Genomic DNA, 14,165 nt, shown 5'->3' on the forward strand with positions numbered 1-14,165 from the left:
ACGAATAGATTGAAAGCGGAGAGAACTTGTTACGAAAGCGATATAAAATGTTCCGAGGAAATAATACGTTTGTCTGGTCGTTTGCAAACGATTCAAATTTCTTGCGCGTCATCCGACATACAACCGACCGAGGACAAACTGCGTAAAGTTTCAAACAACCTGAGACGTGACACTTTGAAGGAATAATACGAGTTACATGCATCTACCTTATGTGACAATCAAAAGTTGAGACATCGCGACAACAAGATCAGCATTAAAACAATTTAGGGATATGCATTATCGAATGAAACTTTGTATACGTTCAAATGTTAATTACACTAATGTTTAGCTAATACAGGACCGTGGTTTGATTTTTATAATGCGATCAATTTTTAGATATATTTCTCGTGCACCGTAAATACTCCAATTATCCAACCCCATTGTGTTTATGCGAGTGAAAACTTTTATATACACAGCTAGAGCATAGTTTCCAATATTAACGAGATTAAAATACTTTAAATGTTTTACGTACGTCTGTATGTTGTACGTATCTTTTAATCCTTCATAAATCCATAGAAACCCGCGATATAACGATAATGTTATAAATTTTGCCATTCGCGTCTCAAAATATCGAAAACTACTATCAGAAGCTATTAAAATTCCCAAGAGAGGAGATACTATATCAAGTGTCTAATACGATCAGACCGCGATTCTTTCAACATCACTAGGTAACTACCTTTTCGTTAACCATGAGAAGCGTCGAGAGATGTCGAGGACCACGGTGGAAGTCGCCATTTAAATTATACATTCGTCTAAAAGGACCGTGGCGTCGATTTGATGCGATGGTTGCCGAAAATCCAACTTTGAATTTCAATCTCGATGCGGTCAAGGTCTGTCACGGCTAATTCTATTCAGAGCAGTTCCCTGAAGGGAGACGCGTTAGTACGCGACGAATCGTCACGAGGAATTTCCTTTTTCTTCGAAGCTTCTACGCTCGTGTCATCCGCTGTCGATAACTTTCTTGATGCACAAGGAACAGACTCCTGAATATTTCTCGACCTGTCATCCCGCTAGGGTCCAAGGGAATTCTCGTGAAAGCACGATGACGCAGTTTACCTTTGCGCACGTCCATCCGCATAATTCGCCGGCTCCGCTGTCGTTCACGCAATTTTTTCTCGTTCAAACTTCGCAAGAAGGTTCACCAGGCACTTTAGAAACAACGAACTTTCGTTGAGGATCGATAGTTCGCTTAATCATTTCGCGGTACTCTTTTTAAATCGTTGCCAACTGCTCGCGAGAACGAAAGCAGCGTCTTGGGTTTTGTTAAAAGTCAAACGAAGCTTGGCACCTGAAGGTTTTGGCGGTGTTCGAAGGGAAGTAGAATAGAACGGATGATATTAATGTTCGTCTGTTTGATAGATCCCTTTCCTGCCTGTTTATTTGATGGAGTGATTGAGTTTTATTGACTGATGGTGAATTATGAGGCAGAAAAGTTTTCTTCGCTCTGTGTACGATATTTTGCGTGGATATCTATCGATCATTGTATTGCGAGGTAATTGTAGAATCGACGTAAGGAAAGTAGGAATGGAGCGGCGTAAATTTTGACACATAAGAAATTGTTATCTATCGTTGTAAATTAAATTACTCTGTGAATAGTTGTACGTTTATAACATAAAGATGCAAAACTGCACGTTATACGGGTAATATGCAAAAATATATAAAATATCACGAGTATGCTACCCTTCGTCAATAAAACAAATCTTTCTGTCTTGTTTCGAAACAAACGTTGTTTTACTTACGTTCCTAACAATATTTACACAAACATCCTCGATCTACTAACAATTTCGTACATCTCTCCGAAGATTCGCTATCATTCGGTTGTTGCTCTTAAATAAATTGTGTTTATAAGAAGTAACTTGTAGCAAGTCATATCGATTTAAAGTTACTAAATAAATTCTTATGGATAAATCACTTCCGCTAAAATAGAAAGAACAGAATTTTCTTCCCTGGAAGAAACATAAGAATACAAGGTTATATGAAAAACGTAGATGGAACAGGAGATTAGAAAAGTAACCTATGATAGAGCGGAAAACTATTAGTTACACCTAGCTTCGATATATATATATCTTTTCTATTTTTATGTCATTGCGGAATGCTTGCATCATCGCGTTCTAAAAAATTCGTTTCACTAGGACTCGATTCCTCCAGGTTCGACAGCGATAATCGATTCGAAATCGACATGTATTCACGATGATCTGACGAATGGAGAGGCGATGCTCGGACCGTCGATGACCGTTCGCAGTCATTGGCGTCCTGTTCGTGTCACGTAAATCGTCTTCCTGGAACGAAGGCCACGAGAAAGTTCGTGCCGCTGGTTCAGTGCCACGGTCACGCTACGTGCGTGGCATCGACACCGACGAAAGTAAACTAAATCCAAAGGATTACGCAACACCGTTTTAACAGTCTCTCGATGTGCTTCTTTGACCGCCTTCTTTCTCATTCCATCTTTTCATTCCTCTTCGTTTTTTCATCTTTTTGTAATTTATTTTTAACTGCTTAATAAATTCTTGCGGACTCGATAGAACCTTCTTGCTAAGCCGAAAGATCTCACGACGGGGGCATTTGCGTGTAAATTACTGTTACACGTAGATATACGATATTTGTTGGAAATTTAAATAAGTTGATGATAATTAGTATGAGTCGAGTTTATGTTAATTAATTAAGAATAAGGAAAAGTACATATGTAGATACGTGAGATTAAATTTGGAAATTCTGTAACAATATTTGTGTCAAAAATGTAAAAGATATGAATATTAAGGAGACGTTCTTCTCTGGCCAAAATTTTGCCCAATCTTTTCCTATGTTTTTTTTCACAATAATGCATATGTATATGTCCTTTAAAATGCATACGTGTCGATGAATTTAATTTATTTCGACGAGAGAAAGCAGTCTTTGATCAAAATGAACTCTTAAATCCATATATTATAATAATGTAACAGTTACAAGTTTACATAATTACCGAACATTTTAGACAAATGATTATTCTTGAAAAACGTTCTAGCGTCTAAAACATCTCTTGGGAGACAAAGTTTAGAAGTTGTCAGGTATTTGAAAAAAATTGCATTTCTTATTTCACGCGCTTGATCGTTCAAAACGTCGAACTCTCATATAAATGGCCGGCTACTCAGAAGGATCTCTTCAACGTGGTCATTGGTTTTGAATAATTGCCGGCTACTTCCGAGTGTAATATAAGCACGACAGAGTCGTGTGTCGAGTTAACGTGCTTTATTAATATTCATGCAACCAGATACTCGTTTCTTGTCTTCGTATGGCGTTCACCTTTTCGATACGTTTCCGGATTTTTTACACGCCTGTATACTCGTCGTTTATCCTTTGATATAATCCAGTTTTCCTGTAGAAAAAGTGACGGAATCTCGTTAAAATTTATGGTTGCCATAAGAATTCGAAACGATCGCACACATGTTGTTTCGTGGCGAACCGTGTTTTTCTAAAGCTATATTTTGCTTGTCAAGTAGGAAAAGGGCGACGAAAGCTGACTCGCGTACTCGCTTTTAATCGAGTCAGTCTGGAACTACCACTATGCTAGTTTCTGTGTCTAAAAATAATTTCCGCGGGACTAATTTGTTCGTCTCGTACGAATTGAACTTTCTATCCGCATTCGACAGGTTATCGCATCATTTCCTTGCCCTGAAGCCTTATAGCTACCAGTTTTTGACACTTACGTAGTTTCACGTGTTTACATAACTCTGTGATTTTTATCCATTCGTTGCTACTATTGGTATTGGTCTCCATGGTTAGTTAACATCAGTGACAATTACATAAAATATACTTTTAATTATCTACATTAAAGGAATAAACACTTGTAATCGCCGTCCCGATTTTTAACTTGTTGAATATGTGAGACATGTTATAAGTTATAACTAACTGTAATATGTTTTTAGCTCCTTATATTATTTATATGCTTATATTATTGACTTATTACGATATCGTATTAAATTTATTGGATACATTTATATATTACGCTGTAACATTAAGTATTTATAATTACAGATAGTTACGAATGGTTTAGTTAGCAAATTTTCTGACTAAACGAAGGAAAATAACACTATAATTACGAAAACTTCATAATTACCCAAAGAAAAAGGGAAAACGAAGAAACGAATCAAAGTTGTTTCCGCAAAAGTTAGAAATAGCTTAACCTGATTGGCGCCAGTCACGTAAGGGGCGCCAAATGCGCGGCGTATACCACGATTAGGTACGTACCTGGCGCAGATACGAGGAGAGGAGCCGGGGTAGAACGCGCGGATATTAACGCGAGGAAATATTCTGTGCACCGGCAAAAAGTGACGCGGTATTCCATTATCCTCGTCGGCACGATGCAAAACCGGTCGAAATGATTGGATTTTTATCTTCCATCTTGCTCGTTGCCCCGTTCCCTGTCTCTGTTCGTAGCGCGTATCGCGCGCAAGTTACCGCGTTTCTTCGTTTCTTTCTGGCGTGTTACGAGTAACGAGGAACACCGCGCCGCTGCGACCGAGTGAGAAAGACAAGGACGAAAGACGCGCGCGCACACGAGCGCGAATCGCGCGTGGAGACGCATGTGCGTACGCGAATGTGTGCGCTGTTACCGTGTGACTCATCCAGGTACATTGCACCCGGTACGTGTCCGGTACAAGCTCGAGTCGGTACGCTCAACGAGCGTCCGCGTCCAATATTTTCCGATTTTTCGATCGACTCAATGTCATTTTGATTTGTCCCGCCCGATGATTCGATATTTCAAAGTGAAGCGTGCTTTACAAGTGAATTTATCGTGGGCTTTGGGAATTGCACAGGCGAAGAACAGGCGGTGCGGCTGTTGAGAAAACCGAGAAGTATAACTTATCAAAAGTACCTATAAGAGCTCGTCGGATACGCGAATTTAATTGTTTTATGCCAGTTGGCTCGTGATTAACGACGATTACTACCATCGACCAGCCGAGGGAAATGCTCTCGAGGCGGTTTGTACTTACGAGGTTACGATCGTAGCCGATGTCTCGCGAGTAGCACGCAGTTTGACCACGTACGGATATAAAGCGTAACGTGTCGTTACGTTAGCACGAAACCGATACTCGCCGACGGACATTCGTTAGAAGAGCGTTTAACCCAATCGCTTCCTACCGGCCTTGCCATTTCCTTCGAACATGTGCGTGCGACCAGAGAAAACGAAAACATCGAGAGTGGTGTGGTCTTGACTCGGAACGGTGCGCTGGGAATCGCGTGTGAATTATTAAAAGTCGCCGAGACGTGTGGTAAATACATACTTCTCGATCCGTCTTTCTCCGCCCTTCCTTCGACTTTTCAGAGCTCCTTGACAGTGTCTTGTTCGTACCATCGGTTAGTCTCTTTCGCTCGTTCCCTTTCGTCTTCCGTGCTGTGCGTCTCCGTTTTTGTCTCTCTCCATCGTGCCAATGCCAGTTCGCGTCTCCCTCTTCGTTTCTCCTTCTCTTTCCGACGTTCTCGCGCGAATCCTCGTCGTTCTCCGTTGCACCTCAAGAGCAATGAACTCTCGGTAGGGTATATCATCAGTGAAGTGATGCTACCAGTGCGCGTGTGCGCGAATGTATGCGTGCGCGCGCACGCGAGACCGTGCGTGTGTAGCAGCACACAACACGGTCGAGTCGCGCGTTTCTATCGCACCTTTTCTCTTCCTTTCTTTTTCCCTGCATATACATACGCGTCGAATAAAATGAAATCACGGCGTATAGGATACGCGGTGCACCGAAACATTGGTGCACGCGCAGCTACGACCAGAGACAGCCACGTGTAGAATGCATACATCGACCCTAACCGCGATACATCTCCAATCCCCTGCTTTCTTTCTCTCTCTTTCTCTCTCTCTCTCTCTCTCTCTCTCTCCCTCTCTCTCTGGTCCCTCTCTTTCTCTTTGCATTATAAAACGATTGACCTTCCGGATACGTTTTAACGAGGTATCACGCGCGGTGATAATGGCCGGACAGAGAGTTTCGCGGCTCGTAATTGAAAAAGAAATTTTATTCCTTGCTTCGGTATTATGCCGCACGGCAATCTAGTCGCTCGCGACTCGCTCTCAAGTCGTCAGCCAGGAAACTAACAATCCATTTGCTATTCGGTGCTTTGTCTAGCGCTGCGTGCAGCACACTCTTCTTCGCAATACGTTAAGGAAACTCTGGTGTATTGCTATTCGAGTAAATCAATTTAGTTAAATAGAGTATTGCAGTTTGGCATTGAGGTAAGGAAAAATTGTGTTACGTAAACTTAAAGTAATTGGTTTCTCAACTAAACAGGAGAGAAAATGTTGCATAATTTCAAGGGTCATTAAAGATTTATTTGATACCTGTTTTTAGTTGCTCTTTTTTTAATTCGGCTGATAATTAAATGATATGTTAATCGGTAGTTTGTAGCGCAGTAGTTAGGGATAAGATTTTTTGCAGGGTAGAAGACTTAGCTAATGGCAATGCTAATGACGGTAGAGGTAGAAGAGACCTTTTTAGAAGGAGAAAGAGAGTCGTGTTAGCGTTGGCAGTGCAACGCCATTGAACTGCCTACTATGTAGGTATACAGTATACAGTACCAAGTGGTCATGCAACGGTAAAATTAAGGGAAATTGATTAAGATCGGCTGTTCCGTGTGTATCTGATCGAACTTGTACACCCTGACTTCCTGGTGCAGGAGCAGTGCCTCGTGATTAATGCGAATTCTTTGATGTTAAAAACGTATAAGTACATGTAACAAAGTTACATTTTTTCTACAAATTTTCGATTTATTTATTTACTTCTGATAAAGAAAAATTCAATACGATTATCTTCTTTAATAAAATACTTTGCTACAAAAAATATTTTCTCCATCGAATATCGAAGTTTCGCTCTTAAAATACATTTTTGCTGATACCTATAATTTTCAAGTCGCTGAGCAATTCGATATTCTTTACTCGAATTGTCTTTGCGTATACAAAAATTCGTGTCATTTACCGGCACCCAAAGACCTAATATTTAAACGCGACAGAACTGTCTATTTGTGTAGACTCTAGACTGTAGACTGTAGACTGTAGACTGTAGACCGTGGAGTGCAGAGTGTAGAGTGTGGAGTGTAGACTATAGACTGTTACATTCCCTCATGAGTATGGCGATTCTTCCCGCAATGGGGTCGTTATTCACGAGATAAAAGGCACGGTAAAATGGTGGTTACCGCGAAGCGATTTCGTTGCATCAACGAAACTCGTTCGGCGCACAAATAAGCGCGCCGTAATCGCACGTGCATTTCAGGCACTGTGTACGTTACATCACACATATTACGTGTCGTGTACCGTCACACGTATGCATACGCGTTCCTTGACGCGTTAAACGCACACGAAGAGTGATTATTTCCTTTCTTGCTGACCCGCTGTAGTCCTCCCTGTTGTACACTTGTTTTTTTGCACGTACTTGCACACCCTGTCTCGTACACACATGCGTATAACACGTATACAGGTGTGCACGTACGTATTTGAGTAAACTTGGAGTACACATTTTCCTGTACGCGTATCGAGCTACAGTATATGTACATCGAACACGAATATACGAGAAATGAGAAAGATAAATGTACGTGCATAGGTCCACCGTGAGCGAATGCTAATAATATTCACTTCCTGTAACTCAGTTATATTAAATCACTGCAACCGCCTCTCCTGCTTTTCTGCGTTATTACCGTTTTCCTCCATGCATTACCATTACCTCCTACTGGCAGTGCGCGTGCACATGCGCACGCGCACCAACACCAGCGGCCGTGTACGCGTTCAGCCACTCCGATGAAAAGGTAAAAGAAACCACGTTTCCTCTACGCATCCTTTTCTTCCTTGGCTGGCAGTCGCACGCTACCACCGGCCGTGCTTTTCGTTGTTCGGTCTATCGTCGATCAACCAGTGTTCTCTTAGCAAACTTTATTACCACAGCGTTTCGCTCTACATATTTTCCATTCGGAATGTTCTACATAAATAAGCGGCCGAGGAAAATAATGCTTGTTATTTTCGTGCGCGGAGAAAGCTCGTTAAAGGCTCACATAACTTCGTCAAATCTACGTGGCAATATGTACTTATTTTCTCGTTTGGAGAAAAGAACTCGTTTGTATTGTGAATAATTTTCGCACTTATGCAAATTCCATACCCAAGCAGCGTGTAAGTGCCGCTGCACGTGCGTTTATCGGTAGACCCGAAGCGAAGATCAAAGAAAAGTGACTATAGCGAGAGTAGATCGATCTGGAAACTCGTATCTTTTGCCCGAAACGAGCGAACGGAATCACACTTTTTTTTTATCTTTATCACGCCCACTCTATTAGCGTTTCCGGACGATCCGGTTTCGCATACCGGTCTATTAGCGACGCTCAACTTTATTCGTCTCTTCTGTCTGAATTCGATAACGTCCGGGCCCTTATTCTTTCGCCGGCAACCTCGCCCCTCTTTTCCGCGTACGTGAACTCCTTGCACAGCCGTCGCACTGGTGTGTGCACGTACACGTATCTAGCGGTAAGGTAAGGACGCAGACCTTGACCATGAATACGAGTTGGTGGATTGCATAACTATAGTTATGTGCGGTGGTACGGCGCGCGGTGGCTCTCCCTGCGACAGTAAAACGTGTCCGTGTACGCACACTACGGACTGCACGCTGCATGAGTGCGTGTGCGTAACGCGCATGTGCGCGCGCACACGTGGGTCGATCAGTGGCGAACGTCATCTGTGTATACACGCGAAACGACTTGACTTTTCCGTCTAAAGATCCGAACAGAACACAATTTACCGTCAGACTTTTAGATTTAACGATAAGTTCAATATGTGCATTAAAGTCGGTGACGGTGTCGTTGACTTTACGAAAATTCGAAGATTTAAATAATTTCACAAAAATGAGAAGGTTTAAATGGCTTCTTACTTATGTAATACCACCGATAATTGGCGATTAGATCGACGTATAATTATATGCAGCGAGATGTCATTTAATCTTCCTCGGTGTTCTAGAAGGTATCGATGATGAAAAATTACGTACATAATCGTTTAATAACGTTTATGTTTCTTTAAACATCTTTTCTTATTTAGAATATCTCGCTGATAAGAAGCGTGGATTATACAAGAGTTAATGAGATTGTATTAAGTATTGAAACCAAATATTTAGAAACTACATACATATTTAATGTCTTTTAGAATATTATATCCATTTTGAGGAGATCGATAGGATTAAGTAAGTTATTAAACATTATTTTATCAAATTAAATATATAATAATTAACCTCTATCATCCTCGATCGAATCTTATTAATCCTATCCTCCTATCCTCGATCTTAGTTACTCAACGTTTCTACTTTTTCCTGCGTTTTATTTTCATCTGCTGTTTGCACATAAGACGAGAAATGTGTATGTATCGGCTGCGATACCACATACTGTCATCGAGTGCACTGCACTCGTCGGCGTATCACGTACTCGCGTGTTCGCACGTGAGCGTGCACAAATGCGCGCGCTAACACACAGTAGCGAATCTGCGCACGCACGCACGCACGCGCGCTTGCGCATATGCGTACGTATACACACGTGCGTTCAGCGACGCGTTGAAACCGGCGGCATTGCGTACGCAGACGTAAAGGCTGCGACCTTGCCTTTAAGCTTCAAACAGCTGTTCGAGGCGTTGTTTTGAGCCTTCGTGAAATGGAACGCGAATGAACGCCGAGGGGTTGCGAGGCGTCGGCGGCGAGGGCGTCGTAACCTGTGGCCTCGAGATCGCGTTTGCACCAGTGTTAAATCTTCGGGTCGATGTATTTTCATTGCAAATTCATTCGCGCTTTTACGCGCGATACGATCACTGGGTCGCATCGATTTCTTTCGAACCGATGATTCTTGGAAAATTACGCCTAAGCGTTGTTCGCCGAAGTCTGATTCAAAATAAGTTTAATTCTTTTAGTTTAATCGATCCAGCGGTTTATCCTCATGCTCATCGAGGTTGCTTCGTAAGAAGAATCGTTTCTGATCTTCAATTCTATTTATTTTTGTTATATGAATGTCGTCAGAAATTGTGTAAAATTTTCAAAACATGTAATGCTGTATCTGACTAAAAATATTATGGGATTATATTTCCTACCACAGTTCTACCTTTTAACGATTATATTCTTTAACTTACGTATAACTGAAATAGCGTAATATCTGAAAAATATTAGACTACCATACGTAATTATCGTCAAGCAATTTTCAATCTTACAGATTAAATTTAATATCGTAACCAAACTTTATCTCGTATGTAACTCGCGTTTGTCACGTTCGGCTCGCAGTTCAATGACCGCGTAACGTTGTAAGATAAGAACTTAGTTTCTTATTACCCGTACGGCACTCACTGTTTATGTTATAAAGGGTAAAAATTATAAGGAATATTGAATTTTTCTCTCGAGGTAATTTTTATAAAGTTGCTCAGTTATATCGTTATTATGTGTTACATATCCATCCGATGTTAGCAGGTTGAGGGGGGGCAAAATTAAAAACTTCTATTCGTACAAATTAGTCATAAATCGGCTGCTATCGTGTCGCCTTTATCAGTTAATTCTCACGTTTGGTTCTCCGAAAAAATCGAAGGGCCGAGTCTCACTCGGACCCTGCCATTAGACGTGAGTTATCGGTTGCACCACCCACTGGTCCTGATTTTCCACCCACTTGAACGCACTTCGTACCTGCCTCCGCATAAATTCTCTGCCTTTCTCTCTCTTCCTCTTTCCGATTGTTATCTGCAGGATGTTACGAGCTAAAGTTGTGCACGTCGAACATCTCAGACGAAAGAGAAAGTCCGTTTGAATTAAGTCGTCTCAGTTAAAGAAGATTTACTGGTAATTACTTTTCACTTAACGCTTGATGCTCGATTAATATTAATTTCTTGTCTCTTACCGTGTTAACGCTTCGATATGTGTTAATCATGTTGTATCACGAAGTCTTTCCAACAGAAAGATTACGTTTGTAAATTCATTATGTCTTCTAAGTGGTAATTAATTTTATATCGCGAAAGTATCGTGAAACGTAGTTTGATAACCTTTAGATGAGATTCGGTTGATAACTATGTGTCTTGCTGTCACGTGTAATTTGACATTTTCTAAATTGGTTAAATATCACTAAATAATGTTGTTCGTAATGTAAAAAGGGTAATTAGGAGATGATTATATAGCTGCGATTACGTAATGTCATAAATTATCTTTGACAGGGAAAATTTAAAAGATAGAAATATAGGAAAGTTCCTACAAGATTTTAGCGATGAAGATACACAGCTATTATAAAGTTCAAAGTTTCTTAATGACGTACTCATTAATTTTCTCAATCCAGCTTCGACTCGATATTTTTTGAAATAAATAACATGGGAATATGAGAAAGAACACGATACGATCATTAACGATGGTCATTCAGTATCGAATGACAAAAATAGTTTCCGCGTAAATTTTCTCGACACTTGAAAATAGCCGTGCAGTTATATAATGCACGCTATCGTCGAGGCTGGCTGATTTTCCACCTGCACGCAGCTAGTTCGAGTCGACGCACATAAATTTGCCCCACCTTCTCTTACGATGATTATCAACGGGAAGTTATTCGACGCAGTTTCACCTACGAGCACGCGTGATTCTCTATCGAGAAGAGGACGACGAAGAAAATAAAGAAGAAGAAGAGGAAAGAGGAACAACAGTTCACGCGTACTCGTGATTTTCGTGTGTCGTAGTGGGTCGGCCGGTCGATCGTAAACGATCATCGGTCAGACGATGAATTCGACGCGAATCGACAGCTTTTGATCGGTCGATTCGTCGATGGATCAAGATAAATCGTATGGAGAGGGATGGGTAGGGGAAAAAGGTGGACTGTTCGCGACGATGGCCGCAGAGTCGATGGTTGTTGCGCCGAAGGAGAAGGGAAGGCTCATCAAAGAGGCATTGAACTCAGGATTCCGTGCGAGGACCACCGTGGAATAAGAAGCCAGCGACTTGCGCGATTCGTTCATTCGAGGGACGTGCGAATCACCGGTTTTCGCGCGCACCGCGTTCACCTCGTCTACTTTGACGGTCGAAGACCTCCGGTTTCGCAGGATGCCGAGCCAAGGCGGACATCTCTTCCGCTTCTTCGCGATTGACGGACGTTGATGTATCAAAGAGTTCAACGGACGCTTGAGAAACGCGAATCTCGCCGCGGATCCTCTTTTTCTCACTCTAATTCTAACACCAGGTCGTTTCTTTTTCTTTTTTACCATCGTTTCCTTTACCTGATCTTCCTTTTCTATCTCTAAACCTAAATCGCCGATCTCTTATTCTCCTCTCTCGCTCTTTCGTTCTTACGATTCTCTTTCTTCCCATTTCTTGTCCATCGAAACAACGAACGTTCTCTTTGCTATTTAGTTTCTTCGCTTAACTTGATCCTTAGTTAAACCTGTTTCCGATTTCGATGAGAAACTCCGTTTTGTGACATCGTTCCTGACAGTCACGAGGATCGTGTCCTTGTAACGGAAAACAGAGAGCCATCAGATAGCGAGAGATGTCCATGAATCGGATTTTTCTGACCGTTATCTGGTACACCGGGGAAATTGCACGGAGCAGGAAGGAGGAACATTAGCGGATGGTTCGGTTCCAGTTGGAATAAATAGAAGCGTTTTGAACCATGGCGTTATCGATGCTGGGTTATGGGCCGTTTGGAATACAAAGGAGAAGGCGTGCTTGTTCAAATTATTGTACACAATGGCCGAAGGACCATACAGGCGAATCACGTAGTTCTCGGATCAGGTATTCTTGATACGCCACGCTTGGCTGCAACTTAAGGTTTACGGTTAATTTCGTGCACTGGCGTTAACGCTGGCTTAATCATCTTCTAACTTCGAACTGCTTTGGATTTCGATATACTGCTTAATCGTTTAATTTAATTTTTTATTTATTTTATTTAATGCTCGCAAAAAAGAAGGAAACGAAGCAGTATTATTCCAATAGAATTAAGACATTATAAATTTTCTTCCGCCTTTTCTCATTTTGCTTCTCGATGATTTTATCCTCGCAACTGACTACGTCAATATCCAAATATCTTTCATTTGTCAATCCCAGCGAACTTAATTTAATTACTTTTAACAATCGATAATTGAACATTCAAATGAATTAATTTCACGTAGAAATAACAACAACATAAAACTATTCATCAGGCGAGTTCCATAGGATCAAATTTTTGGAAGACACACGAAATTCACGTAACGTAGTATTAACGTATCCATCATCGTATTTCTATACAAGCATATTATCAGCCGTAATTTTGCCAGTGACGTTGATAAAAATTCCACGACAATCAATAAGATCATGTAAGCATATGCATTATGCAACAGTACTTTCGACACGTTCCCGAAACACATGACTCATTTCCCTGCCCATTAATCATTTTCCGTGACGAACGCTTAAGTATTAAATACGACCAGGCACCACTCGCGGAACGATCGAACGCGTCGTATGCAGAAAACGATAAACGTTGGGATACGCGGCATGCTCGCGTCGAGGAGAGCTACAAAACGGTCGATCATGCACCTGTCGTGACGCTGGTCACTGGCCAATGCACTTGATGCATTATTATCGAACCGAACAGACCTTCGTCCTCTTTGTCCGGCTCTTCTTCTTCTTTCCTTTTTCTTCTACATCTTACTCACTTTATCTTGCTCCTTGTAACGATCGCACGATCGATCGTTACTAAATACTTATACTACACCATCATTTATAGTTATTACCTGCATCTACGAACGCTTATAGCGAATGAGTCGAGTCTCAAACATTATCTGGAAACGATCGAAATCCTTAAGAACTATCGTCCTGTTTAAAATCTTGGATCAAAGTTTTATATGCAAGTAAAATCTTAGGTTGCTACCCCGCACAACTTGAAAAACTTTGATCGATCGATCACTTTCTTGGGGATTTGAATCAATTCTAACGCCTTACATAAATCCTGATACTTATGCGTATATCCTTCCTATAGTCTGATAAGCACTGTCCTTATCTACTGAAACGAGCAACGTATTGCTGATCAACGCGACGTTTCGTGCGTAGGATAACGAGGGTTTGTTGCTCTGATTGGAAGAGCGAATTTAGAGAAAGGAAGTCGCGCCGGAAAGGTGTGCAGGAGGAAAAGTTATCTGGAGAAAAAGTTTCGGA

General features: G+C 41.3%; 1 protein-coding gene and 1 long non-coding RNA gene across 4 annotated transcripts in view; one reads left to right on the top strand and one right to left on the bottom strand.

Annotated features, from left to right (window-relative positions):
• Positions 1-14,165, top strand: part of LOC100646780 (ecdysone-induced protein 78C) — a 140,725-nt gene that overhangs the window by 23,524 nt on the left and 103,036 nt on the right. The gene's annotated exons all lie outside the window — the stretch shown is intronic.
• LOC125385234 lies at positions 2,942-8,460 on the bottom strand. Its single transcript, XR_007224282.1, has 2 exons — positions 5,301-8,460; positions 2,942-3,391 (listed from the first exon to the last, which is right to left on the bottom strand). It is a non-coding gene; the product is annotated as an uncharacterized LOC125385234 (long non-coding RNA).

This window comes from Bombus terrestris, chromosome 6 (assembly GCF_910591885.1).
Source record: "Bombus terrestris chromosome 6, iyBomTerr1.2, whole genome shotgun sequence".
In the NCBI taxonomy this organism is placed as follows: Eukaryota; Metazoa; Arthropoda; class Insecta; order Hymenoptera; family Apidae; genus Bombus; species Bombus terrestris.